The sequence below is a fragment of the Chionomys nivalis genome, chromosome 21, assembly GCF_950005125.1.
Source record: "Chionomys nivalis chromosome 21, mChiNiv1.1, whole genome shotgun sequence".
NCBI lineage: Eukaryota > Metazoa > Chordata > Mammalia > Rodentia > Cricetidae > Chionomys > Chionomys nivalis.
In genome coordinates, this window is record NC_080106.1 from 45,382,365 (window position 1) to 45,397,404 (window position 15,040).

Genomic DNA, 15,040 nt, shown 5'->3' on the forward strand with positions numbered 1-15,040 from the left:
TGTGTGTGTGTGTGTATGTGTGTGGTGTAAATAAATAACTGAGCTAGCAGAGTTCTTTCCTGAACTAGGATTCTGTGAATTTCTGTTTTGATCACTACACAGCACCAGCTGTTTTAATTCTGAGATGAGAAGACTCATTTTATGAGGAGGGAAAACGATGAGTTCAGTTGTAGACATTACCCACATGGCAGAAGGAGCAGACTAATAACATTTCCGTGAGCTTGAGGGGCTACAATTATTTTTAAAAAGTTCACTTTATTCATTTTTTTAAATGTAGTGGTTACATATAAACTTGAAATCAAATGATTGAAAATAATAAAATCAAATATTCAATTAAAACAAAAAGGAATAATAAACCTCAAAATACAAAAAAATTAAGAAAATTGAAGAAGGGACTATAAATCAAAGGAAGATTAACTAAACCAAAAGCTAAGTACTCCCAAGATTAGAACAGATAAAAGAGAGAGATGTCACCAGGGAATATAGTAGAAATTGAAGAGTAGGGATAACTCATGCCAGATAAGATATAAAAGAGATGAATGTTATAGATTTGTTTTAGTGTAGTGTGTTGGAGAAAGTTTGAATAAATGACATCAGGAAATGGAATTCCCCAGCATGAGTTCAGAACATGTATAAGATGTGAAAAATCTGCTTTCAAACGCGAGCATGTGACAGTGTCCCTGTCTCCTATCCGCACAGATAGACTTTGTAAAGCCTTTAAGGAAATATAATCCTATGTAACAATAAAAGAGGTTGCACTTCTCAGCTCCTTTAAAAGTCCAGATCTCAGATATAAGACAGTTACTGTAAGAAAGGAAAGCTGAAGGCTGTTCTCATTTATGAGCATGCTTTTGAGGAGTCTAAATATACTATTTTCAAACTAAATTTCAACTGAATGAAAAATGTGAGGTCTTAGGTGTGCAAGAGTCATCTCGATCTGGGGATGACTTGCTGACCAGCTTTCTGTAATTTGACAGAATCACCTCACAGTCTGCAGGAAGTTAAATGTAATACAGGGCCCCTGTGTCTGGCTCTGCTACTATCAAGAAATGGTCACACATGTACTGGCTCGAAAGAGCAAAAGTCTTCTGAAGGTTGGAAATCTAAACGCAGAATCATCATGCTTAGATTAAAGTACTGTCAGAGTGCGGGAAGCTTCACGGGAGAATTTGCTACTCCTAGCTCAGGAAGCTGCCCCTTGTCCTTGGACAGGGCGCCGTCCTTTGTCTTCAAAACTGGTTCAGTAGCATCTTCTTGCTGTCTTCTCTTTGGCTATGACCTTGTCTCCCTTCCATAAGGAAGCATGCAATTTCATTGACTCAACTAGATAATCCATACTATTCTCCACACTTGGAAATCTTAATCACATCTGAAAGTCACTTTGCCACTTAAGGCGTATATGCACAGGCTCCTGAGATTAGGACACAGTTTGTTGTAGTTTATAGGCAGATAGAACGAAGACGATATACAACAAACCCACGGGGAAGTTTATTGATGGGGGCTGGAAAGGGAATCGATGAAGAGAGAACGAAGAACGGCTGGAGCATACCTTCAAAAAGGGCTTTTGCGCATGCGCACTGAGCCTTTTGCGTACGTCCTGTCCGCACATGTCCTGTCACGACCTCCTCTTTCACCCCTCCTATCAATAAACTTCCACGTGGGTTTGTTGTATATAGTAATTTATTCTCGCGGCTGCTAAACTACAATACAGCTGTCTTTGGGAGCTGATGTTTAGCCCACTGTACACTAAACAGTTAATCTGGGGCTGGTGAGATGGCTCGGCAGGTGAAGGCTCCTGCAGCCAAGCCTGCTGACATGAATCACGGTGCAGGAGAGAATTGACACTGATTCCCTCATGTCCTCTGACTAATAGTAATACAATTTTAATAAAAAAGAAAACCAATTTGTTGAAACTTAACCTAAAAACTTGACAATAAAAGTTAGAGATTGTACCTTAAAGCTCCTTAATAAGATGAGTAAGAATCTGTTGTTTTAAAGTCCATAACTGTTTTAAGAATTCCCATTGTTGTTGTTTCTGCTTAATTTTGCTCTGGAGACCTAATTCAGTGCAGTAGATAAAATGGATAAATAATCAGGATAGAACTAGACAGAAACAAAATATTTTTAGACAAGTACTTCTCCATGTACAAGATTATAAAATATAAAGGCAAATATTAACTGATATAAAAAATCCGAAAAGACCCTGCATAAAAGTGAATTTACTAACATTAACATGATGCTTACAAGACAATAGAAAGCACAAAATAAAATTTTTAAATTTAATTCAACCCCTATCTCATGTCCTGCTTGATACCAATCCAGGAAAATGAAAATTTATAGAGCAAAGCAATAAAACTTTCAGAAGGGGATGTGAGAGGTTGACTCTTGCCAAGGAGTAGCATGGATTTCAGATCTGCCCTCCTTTAAAGTGAGTAACTTTTCTTTCCAGAGTCATGTAGAAGAAGTAACCAAGCAAGTGACAGATGCAACTGAAGCTGAATTAATATTCAAAATACGCCACAAAACCTTACAAAGCAATGAAAAAGAGACACCCAAAAGTAAATTGTTGACAAATTTGAGCAGGCATTTCACAAATGAGATCCAAACAAATAACAGACATATAAAAATATAGAAAACGTACTCACTATCTTCATATCGGTGAAACAGGAATTGAAACTAAATGAGGAACTGAAGAAATGGCCGAGTCTATAGAGTGTGTAACTGTGCAAGCATAAAGAGTGGAGTTGGACTTGCAAGACCATCCAAAAAGCCAGGCACGATAGTGTGGAGTTTTTATGACAGCTCTGGAGAGATCATGAGGCTAATCTGTAAGGTTAGCTGGCCAGCAACTCTAGTCCAGTCAGCGAGCTTCAGGTTCAGCGAGAGACCTTGCCTCAAAAATCAGGAGAGACCTTTTGAGGACAGTAACCAAGACTCAGCTGCGGCTGCCACATGCTTGCATTCCCATTTGCGTGTGTACATGTATTTAAACTGTACAGCACATAGTGTCAACAATGAATCCCATGGCACAAGGTGTACAACTATCTACTGACAACGAATCCTCAGAAATGAAAATGAAAAGTTCTTTATGAGTGTAGGGGTTCTTGTAGGAACTGAACCAAGAAGCCCAAAGATGTGGAAACTGAAAGTCACCCACCATATTAAGGGAATTGTAAGCAAAAATGGAATGCTTTCCAGAATATTCATGGAGTGCTGACATTGATAAAATTGCTCATCGCCATCTCTAGAAATGCAATTCCCATCACAGTTCTAATGGCATTTTCAAAGGATTAAAAACAATTCTAAAATTCCTATAGAACCACAAATGTCTCTGAGTAACCAAGGAAAATTTGAGACAAACAAACACAGAGGTATCCCACTACTTGAGCTAAAATCCTTACCTCATACTGACTGAAAAACAAAACTAAACTAAACTGGAAATGGATTAAAGATTTAGAGATAAGATAATACTGCAAAGTACTGGAAGGATACATAGTGGAAAATTCTGCTACATTGGTCTACCACATGGGTCTATTAACTTGGTCTGTGACAGCAGTCTGGCAATACATTTTTGGGATAACACCAAAGAACAAGGAAAGCCAACCATAAAAATTAATCAAACAGGATTACACCCCATTACAAACCTTCTGCAGAGTGAAGGAAACCATGGAAAGAGCAAGGAAACAACCTCTGGAATGGGAGGAGATAGTTGCAAATTGCACAGCTGATAAGGAGCTGTCTCCAAAATAAGGAACTCAGACAACTGAACGGTAGGATAATGGACAGCTCAGTCTGAAAATGGGAGAAAATCCGAATAGCCGCCATTCATCAAGAAAGACAGACCAATGGCCGAAAGGCACGTGAAGAAAACATTAACACTCCTTATGTTCCTCAGGGGAATGAACATTAAAAGTGCAGTGAGCTATCATTTGTACCTGTAAGGGTAGCTATTGTTAAAAAAGACCGAAGATAACAAGTATCTCTGAGGATGAGGAGAAAATAGGTAGCCTTCTAAATTGTTGGTTGTAGCATCAATTAGTACAGCCTTTAAGGAGAACGGTATGGAATTTCTTCAAAAGGAATAAAAGATAAAGCCATCATTTGGTTTTATGAGCTCACTACTGGGCACTTAGCGAAAGGAAGGGGTCAGAGAGCGAAGAGACACCTGCCCTCTTCTCATTGCAGCGTCTTGTCACAGCGACCGATATAGGGGATCAACTACTGTGGATGAACGGACAAAGAAAATGAAGAAACACTTGATGAATGTAAGTCAACTTTCAAAAGAGAGAAAGGCAGCCACTCAGGACTACACACACAGACCTGGAGACATGCTGTTATTCTATGAGAAACCAGCAGGCCTAGCAAGATTACATGCTTCATGATCTTACACGTGAAAACTTACAACATCAACCTCTGCTAACGAAACAACAACAAAGCCAGCAGTAGAATGGTTGTAAACTCTGCCATACGCTTGACAACTGGTAAGAGCAAATTGTGTCTCCGCCACAAAAGTTAGTATTTATTACAGTGCATACCAATTCAACCATCCCAAGATGCACACATGTAGTTCACAAATGTACAACTTTTACTTGTCCGTTAAAAGACAGCATCTGCGGTATGAAAATGCAGCTTGCACCAAGTGTTCTCAACAGCCTGGAATAACAGAAAGCCCTCAGACAGGGAATGGGGGAGTGTAATTTAATATGTCACAGTAGACAACAGTTATGAGCCGGAGCAGAGGACACTGTGAGCCAGCATTTCTACTGTGGGGAAGGGAGGAGGGATAAGATCTGAAAGCATTAGTGACATTTTGCTGAGTCCTGCTTCTCAAGGGGAAGGAAGTAGACGGTGGTGTAAATTACTATTTTCAACTTTGATGTTTTGTGGATCTCTGGGTAAGATATTTCTTCCTCTTTCACACTAATGCCCACTCCCTAGATAATCCATTCAGGTTAGCAAAAAACCTTAACAGTTATTTAGGAACCTGTCTACAAAGTGTGCATAGCTTTGGTGGAAAAGGATTGTGAGGTGTTCTGGAAGGGCATCATTCAGTGAGGGAAAAGCTGCCCCACCACAGCACTGGAACTCAGCATGGGAAAGCAGAGCAGTGACAATTCTATTCTCATTATTTTATAATTTAAAGCGGTGCTTCCTCTTTTTGTTTACTTTCAATACTTTTATACCTACTAGCTCCCCTCTACCCTCCATCTTTTCCGAGTCTCTCTGTCCCCTATTTTGAGTTTAAACCCTCCCACCCACAATATTCCCACCTGTTCTTTCTCATTTCATGCGCTCTATTGTCCTCATATCCACCGCTTACCCTTCTTGTGGCTCTTGTTTGCCTGTCTTGTCTTTGGTGGATACTGATAAGCCAGGTATAAGTTCTATGGAAATGTAAAAGTTCGAAAGTAGCCAAGATAGATTTGAAGCATTAAGGATGAAGAGGAAACTCATCCAACACCTTATGGAATAGCTACTTCCTGTGGCAGACACAATCCCCCTGAGGGTTCCCTAACTTGCTTTTCTGCAAGTATCCCAGACCAGCAGCAGAATCAGGTTCTCCAAAAGAGGGCTCTGGGAATACATATTTCCAACAAGATGCTCATTTGACTCTTAAAATTTGATAAGGTTATAGACCAGTCATCACTTCCTTAAAGTAATAACATTATTAAGGGGAAAAGACAAATGGAACAATTTTGTAAAGGACTAAACCAAACTATAAAATAAAAATGATCAGCTAGAAAACTTTTCCATAGAAATTATTTCCATCAGGATTTAGAGTCTGCCGTAATTACTAAATGACTTGTCAAGAAAATTCTGATGATATATTTAATTTGACAAATTTGAGGACTCAGGGGCTGGGAGATGGCTCAGCAGTGCTAGCCATGTAAACAAGGGTCTGAGTTTGGGCTCCCAGGACACACATACAGAGCTGGACACAGCCAGTGTGTCTGAAATCCCAGTGCTGGGAAGGGAGAAACAGAAGGGTCTCTGCGGCTTCCTGGCCAGCCAGTCTAGCTGAAGTGACAAACTCTAATGAGAGGCCCAGAGTCAAAGATAAGGTGGAGAGCAAATGAGAAAAATATTTGACACTGATCTTTGACCTCCACATACATGCTCTCAGGCACACTTGCACATATGTCCCTCCAACACACACAACCTTAAAATGTTTATCTAAAAAAGTGCTAATATTTAATTCTATTACTTGGTCCAGATATACTTCTATTTTCCATACTTTTTTTTTTGTTTTTGTTTTTTCGAAACAGGGTTTTTCTTTAGCTTGGTGAAACCTGTCCTGGAACTAGCTCTTATAGACCAGGCTGGTCTTGAACTCACAGAGATCTACCTGTCTCTGCCTCCCAAGTGCTGGGATTAAAGGTGTGCACCACCACCGCCCGGCTGCTATACATTTTTAATAGAAGGAAATATAATATCAATTTTGAGTTGCTGGTCTGTCTAACACGATCTGTGACTTACATGTTTGTATATATTATAGTCAGGGGATGAACATGTCTCTGAGTAGTAGAATAATAGCAAAGATTTGTATTTCTTCTAAATTCTCACAATCTCACCTTCTACTCTTTGTTAAAAAGCATTTTTAATTGTGATTGTCCAGGCACAAATAGCATATGAATATATTTCATTGCAAATATTCAAACAACTAAAAATTTTAATACTGACTATTGTATATTCTATATATCTAGTAAGAACATTTTTCCTGCATCACCTACATTAGTTCTCAGAATTCTAGGAATTTTGTGACATTTGCACCATATTGATTTTACAGGAAACCCTGGTTTTGTGCTGTGGGAGCTCCTTCCACTCCTTCAGCCAATAGCCTTTAAAATATCAGCCCACTTGGGCGTGGTCTCTTGGCTTGGAAAAAGCAGCATAGCTGAGCACTCCCTCTCCTGCTTCGAACTCTGCTTCCGACTACCAGCCTCTTTTCCTGGTCATGCAGAGGGCTGTTGTCTAGGACGGTTATCTGTATGTTTTTCCTTTAAATAAATAATCCTTTTATTAATCATAATTCCAAACTGGTGTCGGGTTGTTTTGTGACTTACTCTTTTAAGGTTTGTGTGCTGAAGAGCAGCAGAACTGGAATTTGAAGGTGTGTGATCCCAAAGCTCACAAATACTCTGAATGCCTCCCCAATCTGCTTGCTAATGTGTGGAGGAAAACCTTAATATCTCCATCCCTCCCCCTTCCTTCTCACTCCCACAGATGTTCACTATCATATGAGCTTTGAAGTGTCTTTGCTATTCCTGTAGTGTGCATTTAAATGAATAGTTGTATCTGCACATATGCCTTTTAATAAATACAAATTGTTTTACAACCTTTTTACATAATAACTTGAAAGGTTTTTATATCATTACTTCTATCTATTATAGTTTTAAAAAGGAGCTAAATATTCTATAGTATGTACGTATGTATGTATTTATGTATGCAGCCAAATTTTTGAATTATTATCATGTCTCTGGGACAGGTATCAGGTTTATTCTGGCTCAATTCCAGAATTTTGTCCTTGGCATGGCTCCATTGTTTCTGGACTTTTAGTAAAGCCCCACATCATGGATGTATTGGAACAGAGTTGTTCATTCAGAAAGAGAGAGTCAGAGGGGTCAGCACAAGACAGACCCTTCAAGGACATATCATCTGTCACCTGTTACCCTGTCTGGTCACTGCCAACCACAGTGTCTAACACTTCCCCAAATAGCCCCATCAGGAACCAAGTGCTTCAGTCTGTAGGGGATGTTTCCTATCTAAGATACAACATAGATCTTTTCCAATTTCTTTTCAATCATTGATGCTCCAGTGTATATCCTTGAATAACTCTGTACAACATATGAATATTTATGTAGGACAGATCAGGAAAATGGAGCCTCTCTTAAAAATCACATGAATCATTAAACCTCTGGTATAAGAGTGATCTACATTTCAAAAACCTATGGTAATTTACACTTCTGAACATCATACACACACACATTTTCCATAGCCCACTAGCAGCTGATATTATCAATTCCTACAAACTTTTGCTAATTTGATGAGAAAGTTATATTTGTTACTTTAATCCTCTATTTTTATTTTGTAATTCCTGTTTCCTGCTGTATGTTCACTGCTAGGGCAGTGATTTACTGATAGAGGTTTTAATAATTGTTAAATAAGTGGAAGAATAATGTATTAACTGTGTTTCTGTAATTTTTTGTTGGTTCATATATTTTCTCCTACTTTTTAAAAATTTAAGTTTATTTTAATCCAGATCACAGTTTTCCCTCCATCCTCCTCTCCTCCTAGTCCCTCTCCCCTCTTCTCCTTTGCTCCTTCCCAACCCTCTCCTATTTTATTTCTATCCAGAAAAGGACAGGTCTCCCATCGATATCAACAAAACATGGCATATTAAGCTGTAGTAAGACAAAGCACCTCCCTTGTATTAAGGTTGTGCAAGGCAACCCAGTATGAGGAACAGGGTCTCAAAAGTCAGCAAAAGAGTCAAAGATAGTCCCTGTTTTTACTATTAGGAGTCCAGGAAGAAGACTAAGCTATATAACTGTCACATATATGCAAAGGGATCCCTGGTTGTTTGTTGATTTGGTGTCTGAGAGCCCCTATGAGCCCAGGTTAGTTGTTTCTGTGGGGTTTCTTGTGTCCTTGACTCATCTGGCTCCTACGAGCCTTCTTCCCCCTCTTCACCAGGATTCCCTGAGCTCTTTCTAATGTTTGGCTGTGGGTCTTTGCATCTGTTTCCAGACAACTCGGCTAGGCACCAATCTGTGAGTATAGCAGAATTATCATTACACATCATTATGTTGACATTTTTCGCTTCTCAGATTATGTTTGTTCTATCCTAGGTCTCTGGGCCATCTAGCTTATGGGTCATCCTTGTACATTTCTGTGAGTTTCCCTTGCACCAGGTTTCTATCTCGCTCCCAAATGTCCCCTTTTCCAGTTGGCTCTTTCAGTATTATCCCCCTCTATCCATCCTCCACTGGATTCCTCATGTTCCCATCCGTACCCTTCCCAGACCACACATGCTATCTCTTCTATTTTCTCTTCCCAGTGATGTTTGAACATCCCACCTTGAACCCTCCTTGTTACCTAGTCTCTGCGTCTGTGGATGGTAACACGGTCATCCTTTATTTACTACTAATATCTACTTGTAAGTGATTACATTCCATGTTTGTCTTTCTGCATCCTGGTTACCTCACTCAGGATGTTTTTTTCTAGTTCCATTCATTTGCCTGCAAACTTCATGATGTCATTGTTTTTTATTGCTAAGTAACACTCCATGGTGTAAATGTACCACATTTTCTTTACTCATTCTTTTATTGAGGGACATCTAGGTTGTTTTCAGGTTCTGGCTGCTTCAAATAAAACTTCTATGAACATAACTAAAATACATCCTTGTGATATGATTTTGCATTTTTTGAGTATATGTCCAAGAGTGGTATAGCTGGATTAATTCCCAATTTTTTGGAAAATTGGCATAGTGATTTCTAAGGTGATTGTATAAGTTTGCATTTCCACCAGTGGTGGAGGAGTGTTTCCCTTGCTCCACATCCTCTCCACCACTGTTCTTAGTGTTTTTGACATTAGGTATCCTATAGGATGAAATCTCAGAGTCATTTTGATTTGCATTTTCCTAACGGCTAAGGAGGCTATCTTAGGATTTCTATTGCTGTGAAAAGGCATCATGACCACAGCAATTCTTAAGACGAAAAATATTTAATTGTGTAGCTCACTTTCATTTCAGAGGTTCAGTCTATTACCATCATGGTAGGAAGCAAGGAGCATGCAGGCAGATATGGTGCTAGAGCTGAGAGTCTTTACATCTTGACTCACGGGCAACAAGAAGTGGTTCGAGATGTTAGGCATGGCTTGAGCATATATTAGACCTCACAGTCCATCTCCACAATGATATTCTTTGCCCAACAAGTCTACACCTTCTCAACAAAGCAATACCTCCTAACAGTCTGCTCCCTTTGGGGACCATTTTCTTTCAAACCAGCACAGATGTTGAAATTTCTTTGTGTTTCTCAGCAATTTGAGATTATTCTGTTGAGAATTCTCTGTTTAAATCTGTATCCCATTTTTAAATTGGATTATTTTGTATTTTGATGTCTAGTTTCTTGAATTCTTTATTTATTTTGTGTAAGGAGTCGCTTGTTTGTTTTCTGGCTTCCTGGAGGCTCAGACCCAAAATAATCACACAGAAACTATATTGTTTAAATTACTGCTTGTCCTATTATCTCTAGCTTCTTAATAGCTAACTCTTTCATCTTAATTTAAACCATTTCTAGTAACCTGTATATCACCATAAGGCTGTGGCTTACTGGGTAGAGTTCTGTCTGTCTCCGGCAGGACTACATGGCTTCTCTCTGACTCTGCCTCCTTTCTCCCAGTTTTCCCTGCCTATCTACTCTATCAGGCCAAACCAGTTTCTTAATTACCCAATGGTATTCACAGCATATAGAGGGTCATCCAACATCACCTCCCCTATTCTATTTAAATAAAAAGGAAGGTTATAACTTTAACATAGTAAAATTACATATGACAAAATAGTTATCAAGCAAGAATTACAGTTATAATATTTATCTACTTCATCTTTTATCATAGCTAAGGAAAACTGATTATAACCATTTATTCTTCAATTCTATCAAAGACTCCAGAAGGATATAATATTACCTAAGTAAACAGTAAGTGCATTATAAGCAACTTCCAAAACTGACAGAGACATCTCACTGCCTGGAAAGTCACCCAAAGTTGTAGAACTCTGTTCACAAACCCCATTTAAATATTCCATAGCTGGACCTCCAGAAATAGTCAGAGTTTGCACTGGCAGCATGGCCCAGAAAGCTGGCATTTCAAAACCACAGTTCTTTTTCTGCTACTCCTGAATCAGGAAAACCTCTCTTTAAAAAGTTGTAGCATGCTGCCAGCAAACAAAGCCCATTCAGGAGAAACAAAACAAACAAAAAAACAAACAAAAAACCCAAGCAAACCGCCCCCCCAAACCCTTCAAACTGTGGCTAAACATTGTTTTTTAGTGTCTAGAATTCCTTTTCAAGTTCTCTCAGGTTTTAAGTGAATTTTAGTTGGACACATTGGCATGCCCATTTGTTGTAAGGAGGCCACTTTTTGGTTCCCGGCCACCCAACAGCTTAGACCCAAAATAATCACACAGAAACTATATTATTTAAATCACCACTCAGCCCATTAGCTCTAGTTTCTTATTATATAACTCTTACATCTTAATTTAATCCATTTCTAGTAATCTGTGTATCACCATGAGGCTGTGGCTTACCAGGTAAAGCAGGGATTTCTGAGTGTTGTGATTCTTTTCCAGGGCACCAGAATGGCTTAAATGGTATTTGTGTAATTTATTCAAGATGCCGATCGTGAGTTAAACTGTGTTCGCTGTTAGGGAAACTATCTTGAAGGAACCTACACTACTTCAGCGGAAATCTGAGGAGGCTCAGAACTCTGGAATCTTAAGCCTTCCTTCAGATCGGCTAATTTTACGTTTTCCCCTGCCAGCAAAGAAATGACACTTTGTCCTGGCAGCCAAAGCAAATATTTTTCGAGTAAACGTGTTTTCCAAAAGCAAAATGTACAGTGTACCTTCTTCGGTAGAGTTCACTACCGGTATTGAGGGAACCTGTTTCTGGTTGAAGGGAATCTCCACCAAGTACCCACCTCAAGCTAATCCGATTACTCACTGCCTGCTTGCATGAAAGGGGGGGGGCATTTATTTCCCAGAGCTCACCCGCAGTTTCTGGTTTACTTTCTGCTAGAATGATTCAATAAATTATCAGAGGATTCCCTCTCCTCCTTAAAGATGTCTTTCCATCTGTCATGGTTTTCCTGGATATCTTAGTAAAGATGGCAACTTGATTGCAAAACTTTGCGAGTGGCTGTGGCCTCTCCAGAATGAGTTGTAGAGAGGCAATTGTGTGTGAAAGGGGAGGGTGGGGAGCTGGAAACACTAGGTCTGAGAAGGCTCTGCTTAGGAAAGGATTCTTGGGAGAGCTAAAGTACAGTCTGTTTGCTGATAGGCTCACTAGTGCTACTGAGCTCTGTGATGGGCACCAGCCACAAGGGGAGGAAGTACAGAATGGGGAAAGCCTCGCAGGAAGAAAATCAACAGCAAATGATATTAACAAGGGCCAAATGAAGTGAAAACTGGGCATGGTGGCATATGCCTGTACCACCCAGCACTCAGGAGATAGAAATGGGAGGCCAGTGTGGTCTACAAAGCAAATTCTAGGGTAGCCAGGGCTATATCTCAAAGATGAACAAAAACAAAATAAAGTTTATTCCCAATACAGGTATTAATAATAAATAAATAGATACAAATACATGAGGTGTGGGAGAATATATGTGTGTGATTGTGTATATTTACACCTATCATTTGTTGACCACAACAATTTTCTCCCATTCAAGTCCCAATTAGATCAAATCCTGTTAGCTTCTGAGTCAGGGAAGCATGGTATCATGGCCATGTTTTACAGCAATTTGCCAAACATGGGGCTAGGCCTGCTGGGTCATACGGTCATTTCAGACTAGACTTTTCTGTGAGTCTGTTATCTGAGAACTCAAGAAGTTCTGAGCAGAGTCACAGCACTGAAGAGTGAGACCCAGTCTTTGCTCTTCCATACTTTTAAAGTTCGGGGAACAACAAAGTATACATGGAGAAAGGCGGCCGAAATGCAAAGTATTTATATCTGCGTGTCCAAGTTGAGTGGTTAGGGGTTTTATAGATGCCTTCAGGAGAAAACTGGGTTCCTAAATTGTGTTCTCAGTAAGCAGAAGGATGTGGGGGAAGCCAAAGGTGGAAAACTAGTCTCTCTCTGTCTCTCCCTCTCCCTCTCTCTCTCCCTCTCTCTCTCTCCCTATCTCTCTTCCTCTCACTCTCTCCCCCCCACCCTGAGGTGTTTGTGAGTGCATGTGTGTTGCATGCGGTATGTGTAAGTTCACCTGTGGTAGGTATCCAGAGGTCAACCTCAGATGTGCCGTTCCTCAGGAGCCTTTTTCAAAGTGTCTCCCTGGGACTTCAGACTTACTGACTAGGGTCGACTGCCAGTTAGTGAGATCCAGGAGTTCTGTGCCCCCCCTCTCCACTGTTAGCATGCCAAGGTGCAGCATCGTGATTGGCCTTTACAAGGGGGGTGAGGGTTGAGCTGAGTTCCTGGTGCTTCTGTGGGAGGTATTAAGTGAACTCTCTTTCTAGATGACTGGTGAGTCTTTACACATTCGTGAAGTAGGTGAGGACGGCCCAGGATGACGGTGAACAGGTGACTGCCAAGAAGATGGCATGGCGGACTGCCAAGTGGTTTATTCTCCACAAGATTTGACACCCTCAGATTCTTGAACCTTTGACTTTGGTGTCTGGCTTTGTTTCTGCAAAAGCAGTTTTGACCAGGGAGGACAGAGGCCATGTCCACATGCATTTTTCTATTCTTATTTTCTTTGGTTAACAGAATCCTGTAAAGTAGGCCAAAGACTGATTGGCAGTGCTTTTTTATTTTTCAATTTGTGTGTGTGTGTGTGTGTGTCTGTGTCTGTGTGTGTTTATGGGGGTGGAATCCAAGGCCCTGAGGCCTCACACGTAATAGTAGCAAATGCTCCACAACTGAGCTGTCTTTCACCTCCTTGTTTTTCTTTTAAAGACAGGATCTCACTGTGTAGCCATGGCTGGCCTGGAACCTGATATGTAGTTCATGCCGGCCTCAAACTCACAGAACTCTGTCTGCTTCTCCTGCCAAGCACTGGGATGAGAGAGATGTCACCACCCTGCCACTTCTTTTCTTAAAGTCTAGTCTTTATTTATTGTGTGTGCATACGTGCGGTGGAGGTCGGACAACAGCTTGTTGGAGTCTGTTAATCTCCTTTTCCCATGTGGGTCCTGAGTATTAAATCCAGGCTGCCCGGTTTAGGGGCAAGTGCCTTAACCCGCTGGGCCATCCTTCTGCCCGATAATAGTTTTTAATGAGGAGATTCACTGTGAAAAGCTTATCTTGGAGGCTTGTACTGTAATTATTAAATGAGACTTCTGGGAGTTTGAGCATCGTGGTCCTGCTGGGAAATGTTGCCTGTGGGAGTTTGTCTCACTGTATTTGTAGAGTGGTCCAAACACTGATTGAGATCATTGTTAAGGTCTGTAACAAAACAAAACAAAACAACAACAACAACAAAACTTTAGGGCTAGGGAGATGGCTTAGTGGATTAATCTTCTTCATGATTATAAGAACTGGAGTTCTGATCCTCAGAGCTCATGTGAGAAGCAGGGAGATATGCTGGCAGCCTGTCATTCCAGCTCCAGGGAGCTAGACGTAGCATACTAGGGCCAGCTGCATAGCTAGATCAGCTGGAATTAGCAAGCTCCCACATTGAAGAGAGTTCCTCCTTCGATGAATAAGGTGGAGGAGAATTGAGAAAGACATCTGATCTCACTTGTGGGCCTGCAAACATGATTCACATACCTGCACCTGTACATACGTGTGTGCCCATACATGAACACACATGCATACCAAATACACATGTGAAATAAAATTATATTGATTTCATCTTAAAAACCATCCCAGAACATGGCCCCTGACAAATTCCTCGCAGCTCCTGCTTCTGTGTTTGCTCCCGTGGTCAGTTTTCGTACTTTCTTTTCACTTGCCCTGTGCTCATCTGGTAGAGGAACCTTCCATGAACTTCTCAGAGAGAGAAAGTGACATGGGATAAAGGAAGAAGACTCCTGAGTCGGAAGTTGATTCTTTAGTCAACTTTAGTTTTGATTCTTTTCAGTCTCTTCTGTGCAGAGTGGTAAGAACTTCCTGTATGTACCATTCTCTGGCAGCTTGTGAAAGTCTGTCTGCAGTGGAGCTGAGCATCCCCCGGCTTTCTTTTCCTTTTGCTGAACACTGTCCAGAGCTTAGTTACCAGGGTTATAGAGAGGAGGGAACTCCAAGGTAGTGCTCAAATTTCTTATTACACTTTAAATCTGCAGGACTGGACTGTAGCTCGGCCTGGCCTACCAGACAGGAAGTCCTGT

At 40.5% G+C, this 15,040-nt stretch overlaps 1 long non-coding RNA gene across 1 annotated transcript in view; it reads right to left on the reverse strand.

The window, feature by feature from the left end:
* Nucleotides 1–11,405, reverse strand: part of LOC130863334 (uncharacterized) — a 29,641-nt gene extending 18,236 nt beyond the window's left edge. The window contains exon 1 of the long non-coding RNA XR_009055722.1: nt 11,303–11,405. This is a non-coding gene — a long non-coding RNA (uncharacterized LOC130863334). The remainder of the gene's footprint in view (nt 1–11,302) is intronic.
* Nucleotides 11,406–15,040: the final 3,635 nt, after the last annotated feature.